The sequence below is a fragment of the Leptopilina boulardi genome, unplaced genomic scaffold, assembly GCF_019393585.1.
Source record: "Leptopilina boulardi isolate dan_hultmark-lab unplaced genomic scaffold, ZJU_Lbou_2.1 LbouV2_325, whole genome shotgun sequence".
Classification (NCBI taxonomy): domain Eukaryota; kingdom Metazoa; phylum Arthropoda; class Insecta; order Hymenoptera; family Figitidae; genus Leptopilina; species Leptopilina boulardi.
In genome coordinates, this window is record NW_026137891.1 from 4,281,233 (window position 1) to 4,300,482 (window position 19,250).

Genomic DNA, 19,250 nt, shown 5'->3' on the forward strand with positions numbered 1-19,250 from the left:
CAAAACTCCCTCCCTCCAACTCTTACCCCACCCTCACCCCCTCCTCATCCTCCGCCGCCCCCCCTCTTTCTCATCCTTCGTTTACTATCATCCAACTCCTCACCAGACCAATCGTCTCACTCTTCACCATCAACCCTCTACTTTGGGCTAATGTTCGACACTCCAGTGAGTACAGACTCTCACATTTCTCCCCCCCCCCACACACACTATATATTTCCTCTTTCACCCTCCCCCCTCCCAGCCACCTTTCGAAGAAGTTTCTTTTCGCGCACAGATTATGATTTTTCATCAGTATTTTTACCAATTTTTCAGATGACTTCTTGTAAAGTTAAATCAACAAACTTTTTTCTATACGTTTAACTTATTTTTGAAAATTTTTTTTAACATTTTCCTAAATTTAGTAATAAGATTTATAATACGAGGCTCATTTTGGGTAGCCTAATTTTATTACGTAAAAATAGAATTTAAAATTTTTAAAATTTTATTAAACATAATTAATTTTTAGATGAATTTAAAAATTTTTCGAATTATAACAAAATTTCTTTTAAAACTAATTTTTAAGAACGAAATAATAATAATTTTTTAAATTTATGAAAAATAAATATAATAAATTATTTAATAAATAATACATGAAATAATAATTCACGGAAATGCAAATCTCCAAAAAAAAAAAAATTAATTAAGACTGAAAAAATTATTTTCTAATTTGAAGAATATCTTCTTGGCGATTATTCAAGAATATTTCCCATGCATTTTATTCTTAAAGTTAGAATTATTTTATTTATATTTATTTTCTTTTGTCTGTAGAATATTTCTCAAATTAAGAATTGCTTCGTACTTCAAGAATATTATATTCTAATTTCAAGAAGAAAATGCATGCTAGCTACGGAAATTTAAAAAAAAAATGCTGTAGAACAGTAGAAAAGTTTTATCCTATGGAATTGTATCAGAAAAATAAATTTTGTACGTTTAAAATATTTGAAAAATAAAAATATAAAAAATTACAGACATAGAAATCTACCTTACCGACTTATGGCAAGAAAATTTTTTGAAAAATAAAAATATAAAAAATTACCGACATAGAAATCTACCTTACCGACTGATAATAAAAGAGATTTTTGAAAAATGAAAATATAAAAATTACCGACATATGAATCTACCTTACCGACTGATGGTAAAGAATTTCTTTTGGCAATATTACCAACATTTTAAAAACTCTTTTACTATGAGTCGGTAAGATAGATTTATATGGCGGTAATTTTCATATTTCCATTTTTCAAAAATCTCTTTTACCATCAGTCGGTAAGGTAGACTTCTATGTCGGTAATTTTTATATTTTCATTTTAAAAAAATCTCTTTTACCATCAGTCGGTAGGGTAGATTTATATGTCAGTAATTTTTTATATTTTTATTTTTCAAAAAATTTCTTTGCTATCAGTCGGTAACGTAGATTTCTAGGTCGGTAATTTTGTATATTTTTATTTTTAAAAATTTTTTACCATCTTTTTAATTTTTTAACCATCTCTATATATCGAATAAAAATTTGGACAAATTAAAATTCGATGAATTGAAAATTCTAGCATTTAAAAATTCGAAACCACTTACGAGTCTATTAAATGAGATTTCTGATAAATTAAAATTCGGTTAAATAAAATAAAATAAATAAATAAATTAAATAAAAATTAAATTCTTTTAAATAAAAATTAAATCCTTTTAAATAAAAATTAAATCCTTTTAAATAAAAAGTTATGTAAAAAGAAAATTTACAAATAAAAATTATGCAAAATAAAAATTTTACAAAATAAAAAATTTTGGTATGAAAAAATTTTGTAAAGTAAAAATTCGTTTTGAAATTAATGTTTTTTAAATACCAATTCGAAAAATGAAAATTCGTCAAAATGATTTTTATGAGTTAATCATGCGTTTTAAAAATCGACAATTGAAGTAAAGGAAATGAACAATTCATCATCTGTGTATTACAGTTTTGAATTGTAGGACAATATTTTTAACCCCTGGAGCTTTTTATTTTTTAATCGTGTACAAATGTACTTGCACATATTGAACATTGAAGGATCTTCTAGATTTTTTTTTTTTTTTTCATTAAATCACAAAACGTGATCAACGATAAACTAATTTTACACAGCAATACCAATGGATTGACGACGCCAGCACACGATTTAATCCATCAGCAAACATATTTTTTTTTCTTTTTTTTAAATTTGACATTTTCCTCTCTCTTATATATATATATGTATATATATATATATATAGTTTTTTCACTCACGAAAACGAAATTCCGTGTTTTTCAACGAATGCGCCATGCAAAATATTTACGAATCCCATGACATGCATTTCGTTTAAGCGGAACCTAGGTCAAAGGATAAGAGGTTCTTCACAAATGAAAATAGAACATTTTTCAAAAAAACACAAAAATATATATAGACGAATATACTGCAAAACATATATGAAGATTGGCATTTTATGATTCTTTTCAGAGCTTCGTATAAAAAAAAACTAGTATCAAAACCGAAACAATATTTTATTAATATTAAATATTAAAAAAATATTTTATTTTTCTAATTGAAAAAATTTTCAATTCGAAAAAATTTTTTAAAAATCTGTTACTTGATTATTATTTACTGAATATTTATTTGAATCGGACAAATTTTGTTTGGATCAAAGAAATATTTATTTGAATCAAACAAATTTTATTCGGCTCAAAGAAATTTTATTTGAAATAACTAAAAAATTACAGAAATTATTGATATTCGAATACAGTTTGTTTGATTCAAATAAAAATTTTTTGGTTCGGATAAAAATTATTTGATTCAAAAAAATATTTATTTTACAATACAAAAGTAAACCGATTTTTTTTCAATTAAATAAATTTTTTTTCAGCGTCAATCTATTTAATTCAAAAACTAGTTATAAGGAAATTTCTTCATTATAATTAAGAAATTTATTAATTACAATTGTCTGACACAATAACTTCATTTCTATCTAAAAAAAAAATTCTGAGCGAACAATTTATTTCTTCTATTTAGAAACGAGATTTTTTAAAAATGTTTTTACATTAAATTTACTTAATTACATTAACAATATAACGGAATATTTGATCTAGATTTTCGAATAGAATTTCTTATCTGATTGTTATACTATTATTAGTGGTTTATTATTGTATTATTATTCCCATATGTAGTAATTATCAAAGTGTATGTAGGTAGTAATTTATTAATAATAAGTAAATCATGAATTTTTCATTTCCTTCACTCGAATCGTATTATGTTTAATAAAATATTGTTCGTTATTTATTTTTTATTATAAAAAAATGAGGTAAAAATAAAAAAAAAAAACAAAATAATAAATAAATAATAAACAAAAATAATTATATTTTTGAAAAAAATTACTAATATTTAATCATTTCTACAAATTATAAAAAAATAAAAATTTTAGCAATTTTTATTTATTAAATAATTATTGAATAAAAAAAATCAATTTCTATTAACGCGTTTTTTTTTTAAAAATCCCGTTTTTGAAAACAAATTTTGTCAATGTTAATAAAATTCGTAATAGGTTTAGAAAAAATAAAAATCTACATGGAAAAAAATTTTTATCTGGAAAAGAAAAATTTCTTTCTCTAGAATAGCAAAAACTTTCGATATTTTAATGAAACATTTCTCTGTTCCGATGAAACTTATCGCTGTTCCAGGTGAAGATTTATTTCCGTGTAATAATTTTAATTCTATCATATTCTCGAATATTTTTTTTTTAGTTAAGGCAAAAAAAAAAATTTGTCAAAGAATAATAATTAATTAATAATATTCGTAATAGAGTTTAGAAAAAAAAACCTAATAACTTTCATTCTATCACATTCTCGAATATATATATATATTTTTTTTGTTGTAAAGGCAAGAAGAAAATCCATTGGGTTTCATGAAGGCTGACTAAAGCAAAACTGTATTCACTGAATTGAAATGAGTCTTGCCTGGCATGTTGCACTTTACGATCAGACATTATTCTGTTTCACCTGACGTGAATTATTTCTCACTTTAACATCTGTTCAGCTTTGGCGATTCGACTAAAGCAGATAAAACCATCCACTCTTGAAACTTTTTTACAAGTCCAATTATATTATTTTTTGTTTGCATTTTTTTTTCCTTTTTTTTTTAATGCACTATATTGCCTCAAAAAAAAGTAACTTCCCACTAGCTAACTTTTTCAAAAGGTGACTCTTTTTTTTCCCAGTAATTTTCATATATCACAGGAAAAATATAAATCTGTGACCATCAAAAAGAATTTTGCCATATTCCTTCATGTACGCCATGCGTGAGAAAACTTCAATAAATTTTTAATTCAAAAAAATATGAAATACGAGAATATAAAACTAATTAATTGCATAATAAAAAAAAATATATATATGTTTTAATTTAAAAAAAAAAATAAAAAAATTTTTTCATTCCAATTTTCAAATATATAAATTTTCTTTCAAAAGATTTCTCTATCTCTCGAATTAATGTCGTGTATAAATGTTGTCTTTGTGCCAATATAATTATCTTTATTTTTCCAGGTCTTTGATTTCTTTGAATTGATTTTTCTCGTCACTACTTTTAGTGAAAAGGAAAAATCAAGGAAAGTTTCCATTGAGGGGTGAACAGCTCTTCCGGTTGGTGAAGGCTGTGCAAGACGTTGGGAAATCATTGAAGAATACTGTGCTAACTTTACCCGACGGAAATCTTAGAAAAGCCGTAAACGAGTCCCCCATAAAAAGTTTTTACTCGGTCAAAAAGTCTTCAAAAGATAAAATGTCATTTGCTCAAAAAAGTTCTTCGGATTTTCATTATATATCTTTTATATATGAAAAATTTAATTAAATAACACAAAAAAAAAAGTTAACGAACAAAAAAAAAATCAATCAAAACACAAACTGAGGGCATATTAAAATTTTCCTTACAAAAAGAAAAAAATATTTTTAATTTTAAATATTAATTTAAAAAAAAAAAAAAGAATATCACTGGACATTTAATAGCCGGAACTCTTTAAGAAACATAAAAAAAGAATATTAATTTTTTTATTCCGTCCATAACTATATATCATAAAGTATTCCTGTTTTTATTCATAACTTCAAATACGAAAAGTAAACTTTCCTATTCAGTTTTATTACATTTGAAAACTCGAAATTGCTTCTTGCAAGTGATAAAAATTGTATTTATGAGTTTGGGTAAAATCGCGTTAGTGAGCTAAGGTTATAGTGGGAGAAAAAAAAGAATATAGTAACATGTTACAAAGTACTTGGACAAAACTTAAGTCTAAATGGATGTCAGTAACCACTTCCCCCCTCTCACCTAAAGTAACTCGCAAGGTTGTTCAGACTTTAAAAATAGTGTACGACACTTCCATGCCACTCTGGCAATAAATTTTTTTTTTCCCCATCTCTATCTCAGGTGTAGCGCGAGAATATCTACTGACCAATATCAGATAACAAAAAACATCAGTGACTCAATAACAAGTTTTATAAACTGGAAATAGACATACTATAAAATAAACTTAAAAATTAAAATAAAAAATTCGAATAAAGAATAAAAAAAAAATAAAAAAATAAGCTTACTACACGGAAAAAAAGGAATTGCTTACAGATACTAACTGATGTTTGCTATCGGATAAACATAGTAACCACAGCTAAATTTTTTGCTATGACAACAAAAAAATTTGCTGTGATAAACAATATCAGTATTCATTTTTAAAAATTTACTATCACAGAAAACTTTTTTGTCCCCACAGCAAATTTGTTCGCTGTCACTATATTAGCTAACGTAATTTGCTGTGACAGCAAACAGTTCGCTGCCACAGCAAACTTTTTCTATGCGTGAAACTAAAAAATCCGATTAAATAAAAAATATTTAACTAAATACTTAGTGAAAAAAATATTACTGAATAAAATAGTATAACTTTACTACAAATTAGTGATTTCACTAATTACTAATGTCAACTATTTGGTGAAGTTTTTGACTAATTTTTAGTTATTCTTTTACTAAAAATTGAGTAAAAACCACTACTAATCAAATTGTAATATTTTACTTAAAATTAATGAAATTTTTAAATAATTTTTAGTCATTTTTTAGTAAATATTTAGTAAAAAAATATTACTAAACCAAATAGTAATATTTTATTAATAATTAGTGAGAATATATTTTTTTGAATCATTTTTCACTAAAAATTTAGTATACAAAATATTACTAAATCAAATAGTATTATTTTAATAAAAATTAGGAAAAATATTTACTAATTTTTAGTCACTTTTAACTAAATATTTAGTGAAAAAAATATTACTAAAAATTAGTGAGAATGTCTACTAAATTTTAGTCATTTTTCATTAAAAATTCAGTGAAATAATATTACTAAATGAAATAGTAATATGTTACTAAAAATTAGAGAGTGAAACTAAAAAATCCGATTAAATAAAAAATTACAAAAAAAACAGCACAAGAATTTCCTCTCTTAAAAAATCTAAAAAAAATTTTTTTTTTAATACATTCAGAAACAAAAACTTGTGATAATAATAATAAAAAAAAAAAAAATTCTTCGCAAAGTGAAACTCTAAATATTAAACAGGGCGGAAAATTTCAAATTACATATAGCGGAAGTAGAAGAAACAAAGTTCTTTGTTCATTTAGTATATTCTAGATAAGAGTTGCCTTTTATTTTAAATAAAAACTGACAGTATTTTCTAAAATATCCTACATCATTATTGCACAGTGCATTTTAAAGGGAATTGGTGCGTATAATGTAAGAGAAAGAAATGAAGGTTTTAAAACAGAATTTCTTCCTTGCTTTCATTTGCAATTTTAACCAAACATTCGACCCTATATATACAAGAAAAATTTCTCAAGTCTTTTGTTTTACAAAAAAAAAAAAACAAACTAATTTCCTGTTTTGCTTTTTAAACTCTATGAATTCTCGATATTACTTTTTAAAATACAATTAATAAATTAGATTTTTTAATTAAAAATTTTTTTTTTGCTTTCTTTCTGGAATATTTAATAAAATATTGTTTAAAAATTAATTAGTTAATTAATTTAAATTTAAAATTAATTTAAATTAGTGGAAATTTCTACTAATTTTTAGTCATTTTTTAACTAAATATTTAATAGTAAAAATATAATACAAAAATCAAATAATATTTTATTTAAAAAAATTAGAGAAAAATTACTAACAATTTTTACGTCACTTTACACTAAATATTTATTTTAAAAAATATTTCTAAATAAAATAGTAATATTTTACTACAAATTAGTGAAAATGCCAACTACTTGGTAAAAACTTTTACTAACATTAAGTCAAATTTTTACTAAAAATTGAGTTAAAAAATATTACTGAATAGTAATGTTTTAATAAAAAAAAAATTAGGGAAATTTTCTACTAATTTTTAATAACGTTTTACTAAATATTTAGTAAAAAAAATGTTACTAAATAAAATGGCATAATTTTACTCCAAATAATGGAAATTTCAACTAATTGATGAAAATTTTTACTAATTTTTAGTAATTTTTTAAACTAAGAATTGAATTAAAAAATATTACTAATGAAATTTTTTTTTTTTCTAAAAATTAGTCAGAATATCTACTATTTTTTTGAATAATTCTTCACTAAAAATTGAGTATAAAAAATTTCACTAAATGAAATTTTTTTATCATTATCATTATTTTATTAAAAATTAGGATGAATGTTTACTAATTTTTAGTCATTTTTAACTAAATATTTAGTGAAAAAAATATTACTGAATAAAATAATATAATTTCACTACAAATTAGTGAAATTGTCAACTATTTGGTGAAGTTTTTGACTAATTTTTAGTTATTTTTTTACTAAAAATTGAGTAAAAACCACTACTAATCAAATTGTAATATTTTACTTAAAATTAGTGAATTTTTTAAATTATTTTTAGTTATTTTTTGGTAAATATTTAGTAAAAAAATATTACTAAACCAAATAGTAAAATTTCATTAAAAATTAGTGAGAAGATATTTTTTTGAATCATTTTTCACTAAAAATTTAGTATACAAAATATTACTAAATCAAATAGTATTATTTTAATAAAAATTAGGAAAACTATTTACTAATTTTTAGTCACTTTTAACTAAATATTTAGTGAAAAAAATATTACTGAATAAAATAGTATAATTTCACTACAAATTATTGAAATTGTCAACTACTTGGTGAAATTTTTTACTTATTTTTAGTTATTTTTTTTTACTAAAAATTGAGTTAAAAACATTATTAATCAAATTATAATATTTAACTAAAAATTAGTAAATATTTCTAATAATTTTTAGTTATTCTTCAGTAAATATTTAGTAAAAAAAATATTACTAAAAATTAGTGAGAATGTCTACTAAATTTTAGTCATTATTCACTAAAAATTCAGTGAAATAATATTACTAAATCAAATAGTAATATTTTACTAAAAATTAGTGTAAATTTCCACTAGTTAGAATTAGTAAACGAATTTTCACAGATTCAAATTTAGAGAATAGTTACTTAATACACAAATAAAAAATTTATCTGAAACAACAAAAAGTTTGACTATAGAATTGTAAATGATTTCACTGAATCAATGAAACAAATTTTCTATTCTAATGAAGCCTTTTGCTATTCCAGATAAATTTTTTTTTCATGTATAAAAAATTATTTTTCAATAGAAATTCTAAAAAAAAATAGAACCAAAAATTATTTGGAAAAAACAGAAATAGTGATCAAAAATCGAAAAAAAAAATACAAAAAAATGCCTGACAATGGAAAATGTCGAAATGGTATATATAAGTACCTAATCTTAAGAGACACGAATAGGGAAAAGTGGGGGGAGGGGAGGGGGCAAAAAGTGTATTACTTAGGTGGTGTGTTTGAGGGCGATTGGTTCGGGGTGAAAACAAATTCGATCGTCCGCTTTGTCTGCGAGGTGGATAGCAGGTGTGGTAACCTATCTGAAGGCGAATGAGATTCTGCACGAAGCATCTCCTCTCTTGACTTGCTCGGTCATTCTCAGACGTGCTGAAAATCCCAATTTCGCATCTTTCCAACCCCCCCCCCCCCCCTCCTACCATTTCCCAACTTGAATTTGAATGCATATCGCGCGTGAAAATGATCCAACGCCACAAACCGCACGAGAATTTATAATTCACTCGAGATACATTAAGCAGAGAATACGTTGGGAACTGATTTCAAAGTGCAACAGTTGGAACAAAGACCTGGAAATTAATCAATATGAAAAATATTTTCATATATATTTCTTACTAGGGAGAGAAATATGTTTGCTGATAGCAAAATATTGCTAATTTACTAATTTACTAATTTTTAGTTACGTTAGCTAATAATTGTAAAATTAAAACACGTTAACTATGAACAGTAAAAAAAAATTGGAAACGAAAATTTATTTGATTAAACTATTCGGTTTACTTGACTATTATTAAGTAAATATTTACTTGAACCAAATAATTTTTACTACACGCAAAAAAATCTTCACCTGGAACAGCGATAAGTTTCATTAAAACAGCGATATATTTCTCTAGAATAGCGAAAATTTACGCAGTTTTAGTGAAAAATATCGCTGATCTAGGTGAATATTTTTTTTCGTGTACAACCAAATAATTTTTATACTTAAATTAAAAAAATTATATTTGAATTGAACCAATAATTTTCCACAAATACAATTTGACTTAAACAATAATTATTTAATACTTAATAAATTACTTAAAAAATTAATAATAAATATTTATTTGATAACAGTCAAAGTAACCGATTATTTGAATCGAATAAATTTTATTATTTCAGAATATTAGTTAACAATAATTATTCTCCATAAAATAGCAATTGGAATTAGCTATGGTAAATAAATATAGTTAGTTGAGATAGATAATTTTTTTCTCCGTCTATATTTTTTAAGTTACATTCTTTCTGTGTATTTAAAAAAAAAACACACACATTATACCTAAACTACACTAATATATAGTTTTATTACAACGAAAATTTAACAACGAATATTTACTTCCATTTTGTAGATGAAACAATATTAATAATACAGAATAGTAAATTTAATATTCCTATACTGAAATGAGGATGAAACTTCCGAGCATTGATTAACATTCGATTGAGGGCGGGTCAAGTATTATGGTTTAATTTTATTCATGTAATTTTGTTATCAGTTATATGAAAGTGAATTTTAGTGGAAAATAGTCAAAATCTAATTTATGTAAATAATCTTTTCATTTGTATGTGAAATTTAGTGAAAAAATTATTTAAAAATCAGACGTAAGTAGTTTAAGTCAATTTCAGTCAGACAAAAATATGAAGTTATTTATAAGCAGGATAATTACTATTAGTATGAATATTAGTATTAATATTAGTATTGGTATTAATATTAATATTAGTATTAGTTTTATTATTAATATTAGTATTAAGTATTAGTATTAATATTAGTATTAAGTATTAACAAAAAAAATAACTTCACTCGCAGAAAAAAATCTATCTACTTCTTCTAATTTTTATGTCAGTAGTTAAAGTCAATTGCAGTCAGACAAAAATGTTCTAAATTCGTTTACTGTTAGTATCAGTAGTAAAAGACAGTTTCAGTCAGACCAGATTTTTTTAATTACATTAGTAAGTGATTTTATTATCAGTAGTAAAAGTCAGTTTCAAACCAAACAAAATAAAATTATTGTTTAGTAATAGTAGTACAAGACAATATTAGTCCGACAAAATGAAATAAAAAAAAATTTCATTACCATTACAAATTACTTAAATCCTTGAAATTTTGTCAGTAGAAAAATTTTGTATCGATCAGACAAAATAATTTAAAGCTGAATGTACGTTATACTATTTTTTTTTAAATATAAAAATCAGTAGTTTAACTCAGTTTTAAGGCAGACAAATAATTATATTATAATTACAGCATCAGTAGTAAAAGTCAATTTTAGTCAGACAAAACCTTTCAAAATTTCGTAAACTGAATTTATTAATTTCTATTTTTATCATTTTTTAAAAAAATGTATGAAATTAATCTAAATCATCCATTAATTGCAATAAATAGAAAAAAAAATTGACATTTCTCAAACCAAGAGGAGAAAATTTTTTTTTGAAATACCTCCACATTCGAATATTGGAAACCTACAAATAACACATTTTTACCATGAATTTCCAATGCTAAAGTAAATATCTACATATGTTGTATATAGCGTAGTCTTTCGAAATAGTTCACGGCAATGTTATCTTGACTGTATGTATATATGTACATACGAAAAGAAGTGTTATCATTTGTCGTACTACCCATAGATTCAACGAACAAAAGAAGAATAAAAATAAATTTCAAAACTAAACAAAGTTTTTCCCAATATATTTTCCTATCGCCGCTACAAAAATATTGAATTTTACAAAAAAAAAATAAAAAATTTTTTTTTTTTTTATTTCATTCAATATCCAATATTTTCATATCAATAATTTAATTAATCATCCATGTATCAAATATAAATTTACACACGGAAAAAATATTTCTTTGCTTCAAAGAAATTGATTTCAACAAATTTATCTTTGATACAAAGAAAATTTCTTTGAAACTAAGAAGCACGTTGAAAATTTTTTCAACTGGAACAGCGATATTATGTTTCACTAAAACAGCGAAAGCTTTCGTTATTCTAGAGAAACATATAGCTGTTCTCGATAAAAAAAAATTTCCGTGAGCATTTTTTGTTTCAAAGAAAATTTTATTCTAAATGAAAAAAAACAAGTCATTGGTTTCTTTAAATCAAAGAAATATTTTCTCTAGTTATAATAAAATTATTTCAATATATATGAGAAAATAAAAATATTTTCCAAATTTCTTGACCGGAAACTACTTGCTGAATGAAAAATTGAACAGAAAATTAAATTTTCTTTAGAAAACTGATAAAAAAAAAAGAAATTTTAAATAGTTCAACGACAAAAATATAATATTTGAAAGAAAAACAGTATTTTAAAATATATTAAGAAAAATTTATTTTTTAAAAGAATTCTTTTTAATTCTTTCAAATCATTTAAAAATAGTTTAATTTTAAAAATATATATATCTAACTTTTTGCAAATAAATTCAGATATTTATATTTTTAATTCAAAACCAAAAATAATTTTATCTTTTCATAAAAAATACTGCTTTGTCGATTAAATATATAAATTTTAATATCAACTGAGTAGAAAATATTAAAATTTCAAATCTTATAAGCTTTGGCATATTCGAAAAATTCATTTTCTTTGAAGCAATTTAAATATTTGTTTCATATACTCTTTTGAAAAAATCCCTTTTTCGCGAGTTCAACAAATTTTCTCGTCAAAACAAACAAAAAAATCGAAATTAAAAAATATTTTTAAAAAAATAAAATAAATTATTTACACGAAATAGTTTTTTTTTGTTACTTCTATATATATATATAGTAAAGAAAATACGTCGAATAAAGCGAATCGTTCTGAAGAGCATTTACGATTTAACCCAAGCCGGCTTCCTGTGTTGAAACTCCATGTCTAAAAGTTTCTCGTAACTTTTCGGCGTATTGAGAGTTGTGGAAAGCTTTGCTGCTGTGCGCCAGCTGTAAATTTGTGTTGAAACGGATTCTGAAATCGAGTACATTCTATACAGGGTCGATCAACTTTGTCACCAAACTCTCTCTCTCTCTCTCTCCCCGAGACCAAAGCTTCGCCTAGACGCGATTTCTTCCATTCGGGTTAACCCGAACAAGAAACTTTTCTCGCGCCTCGGCAAAAGCCATGATTCCCGTCCAACATAACGCGAGCGCGGAAACTCCGCGAAAAATGAGCTTCCGAACACGTTAAACCACGTTGACCGGAGACATAAAGAAAAAAATAATAAAAAAAAAAAAGAAGAAAATATCACACACGAGAAAAATAACGTCGCGTGCATAACCTCGTTTATACAAAGCTTGATTATTCTCCTGGGATGTATGTGTACGAAATCGTAAATTCCATTGCGAGGTACATAATACATGTACATATATATATATATACCTTTATGAAAAACCATTTTCAAAAAGAACGTTAAATGTTATACGTTATAGTCTATAAGATTTTTCCCTATATAGAAATGTGGAGATAAATGGAAACTTCATTAAAAATTTTAAAGCCACACAAACTAAACTTTCAAATATTCCTCAATTGTACAATTCCGAAAAAAATAAAAAATTAATAAAGAAACCAAATTATTCAATTAAATAATTAAATTACAAAATTTAATTCAATTACAAAATTTTATTTAATTCAAAAACATTAATTTAATTAACCAAATTATTTTCAACTAAACATTCATGAAAAAATAAGCAAGAGATTTTTCAAAATAAAGAGAAATGGAAATTTTAATTTAAAAAAATCCTTCCTAACCGATGAATTGAAAATAAAAATTTAAATTAGATAATGATAAAATAACAATTATTGCAATTACTTTCAATATAATAGAATTTTAATTCCCTTCAGATGTATGCATACAAAATAGCAAATAATTTCAATTTTATTATAAAAATAAATAGATATTTTATAAAATAAAGTCAATTAACAATCTCTTCACTAATAATTAATGAACTCCTTATAAAAATTTCCATATTGGAAATATTCTAAAATAATAAAAAATTTATTATTGAAGAATATAATAATAGGATAGAGTATAATTAAACTAAATCTCGAATATGCAACAAGAAAATAAAATCCGTTTGCAAAAAAAAAAAAATCCTTTATTCGATATGACAATGGAGAGAAAAATTAATTTTTATATTATTAATTTTTTTTTTTGAATAATTATTTTTAAATAAAAAATATATTCAAAGAAATATTCTATATAAAAAATTTTCATAATAAAAAATATTCCAAAATAAAAAGTGTACGCAAAAAAATATTTGAATTAAAAAATTTTCACAATAAAAAATATTATAAATAGAAAATATTCCAAATAAATTATATTATTAACAAAAAATATTCCAAATATAAATATACTCACGAAAAAAATATTAAAAATATTCTAAATAGAAAATATTCCAAATAAAAAATAAATTGTAAATTCAGATGTTCATTACATGAACATTTTGCTTCCTCTTTATGATCAGCAAAAAAATTTGCTTCCTCGTGGAGAACGCATTAACATTGAAATAAACATAGAAAAATAATATAAACATTTGAGTAAAGAATTAATGGAAGTTAAAAAATCAAAAATTCATATTTTAACCGAAATTTCTAAATATTAATGAAAAATAATATATAATTTATAATTATTTACAATTATATCGATTCGTTTTAATGCAAGGAACACAATTATTTTATATTTAAACTTGAATTTAAATAAATATAAAATTTTTCAGCTAAAATGTGTATTTTCTATTTTTTAACTTTCATTAATTTATTAAATTTACCTCAAATGTAAATTTTATATAAACCAATCGATTTGTTTTCATGTAAGGAATACAATTATTTCATCTATAAACTTAAATTTACATGATCACAAAATTTTATTGACAAAATGAGAATTTTTGATTTTTTAACTTTCATTAATTCTTTAAATTTACCTCAAATGTATACTTTATATATATCGATCGATTCGTCTTGACGTAAGGAATACGATTTTATTATATATAACCTTAAATTTTACTATTTAAAAATTTTTTCGATTAAAAAAAAATTTTTGGAAAAAAAAGATAAAAATTTTTTTTGGGGTATTTTTTAAAATCCTTTGGTCAGATTTGAGATATTAATATGATAAATGAGTCTACCAAATTTTATCTAAATTCATTAAAACCTGTTAAAGTTATCTTCTAAACAAAAAAGGGATCCACACACATACATCCATCCGGACAATTGATCACGATCTCATATAACATGTTTCTATATAGAGAAAAATTTGTTTCCGACACTTTGAAAATTTTTACAAACGAAAGGACTACAAAGCTTCCTCCACGAGGAAGCAAAATATTCCAAATACAAATAAAACTCAAGAAAAAATATTAAAAATATTCCAAATATTACACAGCCCCACAAAAAAAAAAAGTGTCATGTACTTTTGACCAGAATACCCTAACCCTATGTATTTTGACGCGCTGGTAGGTAGGCGATTTTTTTAAAAATTGATGTATTAACTTCAAACTTGGTATCTGGGGGTTTTTTGTGTCGCTGATTACGAATCTGAAGTTAGATTTTGAAAATCCAATATGGCGGACGAATTTTGAAAAAATTTTAAGATTTACTTCAAACTTAGTATCTAGGGTTTTTTTGGGTCGCTGATTACGAATCTGATGTCAGATTTCCGAAATTCGATATGTCTGATTAAATATTAAGAAATTATTTTTAAAAAATTGTCAGATTTTTATGAAATTTGGTATCTACAGGTTTTCTAAGTTGCTGACAAGTAACACTAGGGAAGTGCCATACGCCGATTTTTCTGAAACTTGGCAGTTTTGTAGTTTTTTGAAAACAATTTGACACGTATGTTTTGTTTTTCCCCAAAAGCTGATTTATGGGGGGAAACTATCCCTTGAATTTTTTTTTGATAGGGGGACATTATTTTACGAAATTTTTTAAAAATTAATGTGCAATAGTGTATCTGGGGGTTTTTTGGGTCGCTGATTACGAATCTGATGTCAGTTTTCAAAAATTGAAAATGGCGTATCTAATATGGCCGATAGAAGTCCATGTTGGATATGCCATTTTGAATTTTTGAAATCTGACATCAGATTCGTAATCAGCGACCCAAAAAAACCCCAGATACCAAGTTTGAAGTTAATACATCAATTTTTAAAAAAATCGCCTACCTCTCAAATTCCGACATGTTTTTTGAGGTTAGAAAAAAATCCTGACGTGATGGAGCAAAACGGACTTCGGATTCGTGTTCAGCGCGTCAAAATACATAGGGTTAGGGTATTCTGGTCAAAAGTACATGACACTTTTTTTTGTGGGGCTGTGTTATTATTATTAACAAAAAATATTGTTAATAAAAAATATTCTAATTAAATTTTTTTTTTGTTTAATTTTGCGGAAAATATAATAAATTTCATACACTAAATATTGCCTTTTTCATTTTATTATATATTTATGTAAAGAAAAAATTCAATTTCACTAAGCAGACAGTTCGTAATACGCTTCTTTAGAAGAAAAAAAGAATTTTTTTTTTTTGCGTAATCTTTCTGTTTGCCATATAACTGACAGGGACTTAAAGTAAATAACTACTCGTCTTCTTTGTAAATATTCATGAAGCTTCTTGTATAAATCCAGTCATATCTTACCGGCAACCATGAGAGATTCATAGAGGCTGAAGATTTGAAATTGTGTCACTTCCGGCGATAAAGTGTGGTCTCCTTGACAAGCAAGAGGATACTCATCTGAGAAACCCCACAAGATTCTCAACTATGTTCTCTCTGACTCACCTAGACGAACTTCGGTTTCTAACACTACTCCTATTCCACTTTCCCCTACTTCAATGTCTTATCAACCTTAACTCAACCATTTCCATTAAAAGCTCACTGGCAATTAAATCATCACAAACTCCCTCTCTCTCTCTCTCTCTTTGATATGCTCCATTATACTCTAGCTTTGATGAATTCCATCCCGACAAAAAACTGTATCCGATTCTATTTCTATCAATTTGTATATTGGTCCATTTTTCCAAAAAAAAAAAAACTTTTTTTTAATCATAAAAAAATGTCATATATTTAATTATCATCAGTTGTTCTCTCTTTTAATTCAAATTAACTGGAATTTAATTTAAATTACATTTCAATTAAACTGATATAAAAAAAAAAAAATGCGATTTTCACTTCATTAAACTTTGACTGTCTGATAAATTCATTTCAATTATATAATGAAATTTATTTTAAATGTAAGGCAATTTTAAAAGTATAAAAAAAAATATAATATTTTTGTTTCCATGATTCAATTTCATTTGAAAATTAAATTAATTATTTTGCAATAGACTGATTATACTTGATGATAATTATGATAATTATGTTACAACCTTCAACATATAGGGATGGATGAAACTATATTCGAACTAAATTTCATGTAAGGGTTTATAGCATCATCTAAATGGATAAGTGGATATCGATTTTATTATTAACCCACTTTTCTCGATAATATTTTTTAAGTGAATGAAATGCAATCAAAAGTTCATTACTTAGTTAAATAATAAACTTGTACGCGGTGGCCTCAAAATTTTCAGTTACAAATTTAATTATACAGTTTTAATAAAAATATTAATTATAAATCACTGGTTCAATTCTATTATTTTAAATTAATTACTACAAATCACTAATTAATAATAATAATAATAATAATAATTCAATTTTAAATTCCCAAATTACAATAATTTACAATTAATTTTATTTTAAAATAAAAGAAAATTTTTGAATAAATTGTATTAAAACAATAAAATATATTTTTAAAATTTTATTAAAAAAATTTTTAAAAAAAAATTAATTTTGATTGCTTTTTCTATTTCCGAGGCGTTATTGTTGGAAATTTTTAAGCTCCAATGTGTGTGTGTGTGTGTATGTGAGAAGATAAAAAACATCAAGTGAAAGACTTCTATTGGCTTTTCAATTTTCACTCTAAATGTTTGACGTGAACAATTTATCGCCGTCGTGGTCAGGTGAGAAACGGAAATCGATGGCTCGACGTTTTACTGTTAGGACACCTGAATGATGAATTTAAATTTTCAAATTTATAAAACTGAATAGACACATACACTCTTTATATTTACTTTTTTTTATCCTTATTGTAAGTGACAGAAAAAATTCAAAACGATTACATACATAATTTATTTGCATAAAAATAAACGCGAATCATTTTAAATATATATATATGACATTTTTAAAAATAAAAAATTTTAAAAAACATTTTTTTGGAAAATATTATAAAATATTACCAACATAGAAATCTACCTTACCGACCGATGGTAAAACAGGGGTTTTTTTTAAAAAAAAAATGTTAAAATAAAAAATAACCGACAGAGTAATCTACCTTATCAACTGAGGGTAAAACCGTATTTTTAAAGCTCGAAATATACAAAATTACAGGCGAAGAATTCTACCTTACCGGCTGATGGTAAAGAAATTTTTTGAAAAATGAAGATATGAAAAATTACCGATACAGAAATCTACCACACCGACCGATGGTAAAACAGGGTTTTTTAAAAAAAAGTTAATATAAAAAATTACCGACAGAGTAATCTATCTTATCGACCGAGGGTAAAACAGTTTTTTAAAACTCGAAATATACAAAATTACAGGCGAAGAATTCTACCTTACCGGCTGATGGTAATTTTTTTTTTTGAAAAATGAAGATATAAAAATTACCGATACAGAAATCTGCCTTATCGACTGAGGGTAAAACAGTTTTTTAAAACTCGAAATATACAAACTTACAGGCGAAGAATTCTACCTTACCGGCTGATGGTAAAGAAATTTTTTGAAAAATGAAGATATAAAAATTACCGATACAGAAATCTGCCTTATCGACTGGGGTTAAAACAGTTTCTTAAAACTCGAAATATATAAAATTACCGGCAAAGAATTCTACCTTACCGGCTGATGGTAAAGAAATTTTTTGAAAAATGAAGATATAAAAAATTACCGATACAGAAATTTATCTTACCGACTGATGGTAAAGATTTCTTTTTGAATTACGTGGGTTTTCACTGTATTAATAAACTATAATATAACTTCAATTTTTTACTGCAAAATTAATGCAATACTTTTTAAAATTAAAATGTCAAGTATGTTTATTTATTGTCTCCTCGTAAAGGGAAATATTTATATTCTTTCTTTTTCTCATCTGAAATCGAAATGAAATCTTCAGTTACGGATTGAGTAAACCTGTGGGACAAAACTTTATCTATATACCGCACTTCTTAAAGGTTCCGCGAGCCGGGGGGACGTGACTGTTTAGATGGTCATCTTTTGATTGCAGGGATTTATTCCAGCAAAGCAGATCAGATAAAACTCGAATTCTCCTTGGATTTGGCAATGTTGGTTTTTCCTGCTTTTGCGAAAAACTAACCAAGACCAATACTTGATTCTCTATATTCCCTTTCTCTTTCACTCGATTTTTTCCATTTCCTTAATCCCATAACAAACGCTTGAATCCTTTTTCCTAAAGACGACACGCGCACTTGAAAAACGCATCCATCTCCGTTCCGTGTCTCTTTCTCTCTTTCTCTCGATTGCGATACAATTTTATGTGAGAAG

The 19,250-nt window shown here is 24.7% G+C and overlaps 1 protein-coding gene across 5 annotated transcripts in view; it reads right to left on the reverse strand.

Moving 5' to 3' along the window:
• The window catches only part of LOC127284704 (collagen alpha-2(I) chain), a 240,998-nt gene that overhangs the window by 127,714 nt on the left and 94,034 nt on the right, over window positions 1-19,250 (reverse strand). The gene's annotated exons all lie outside the window — the stretch shown is intronic.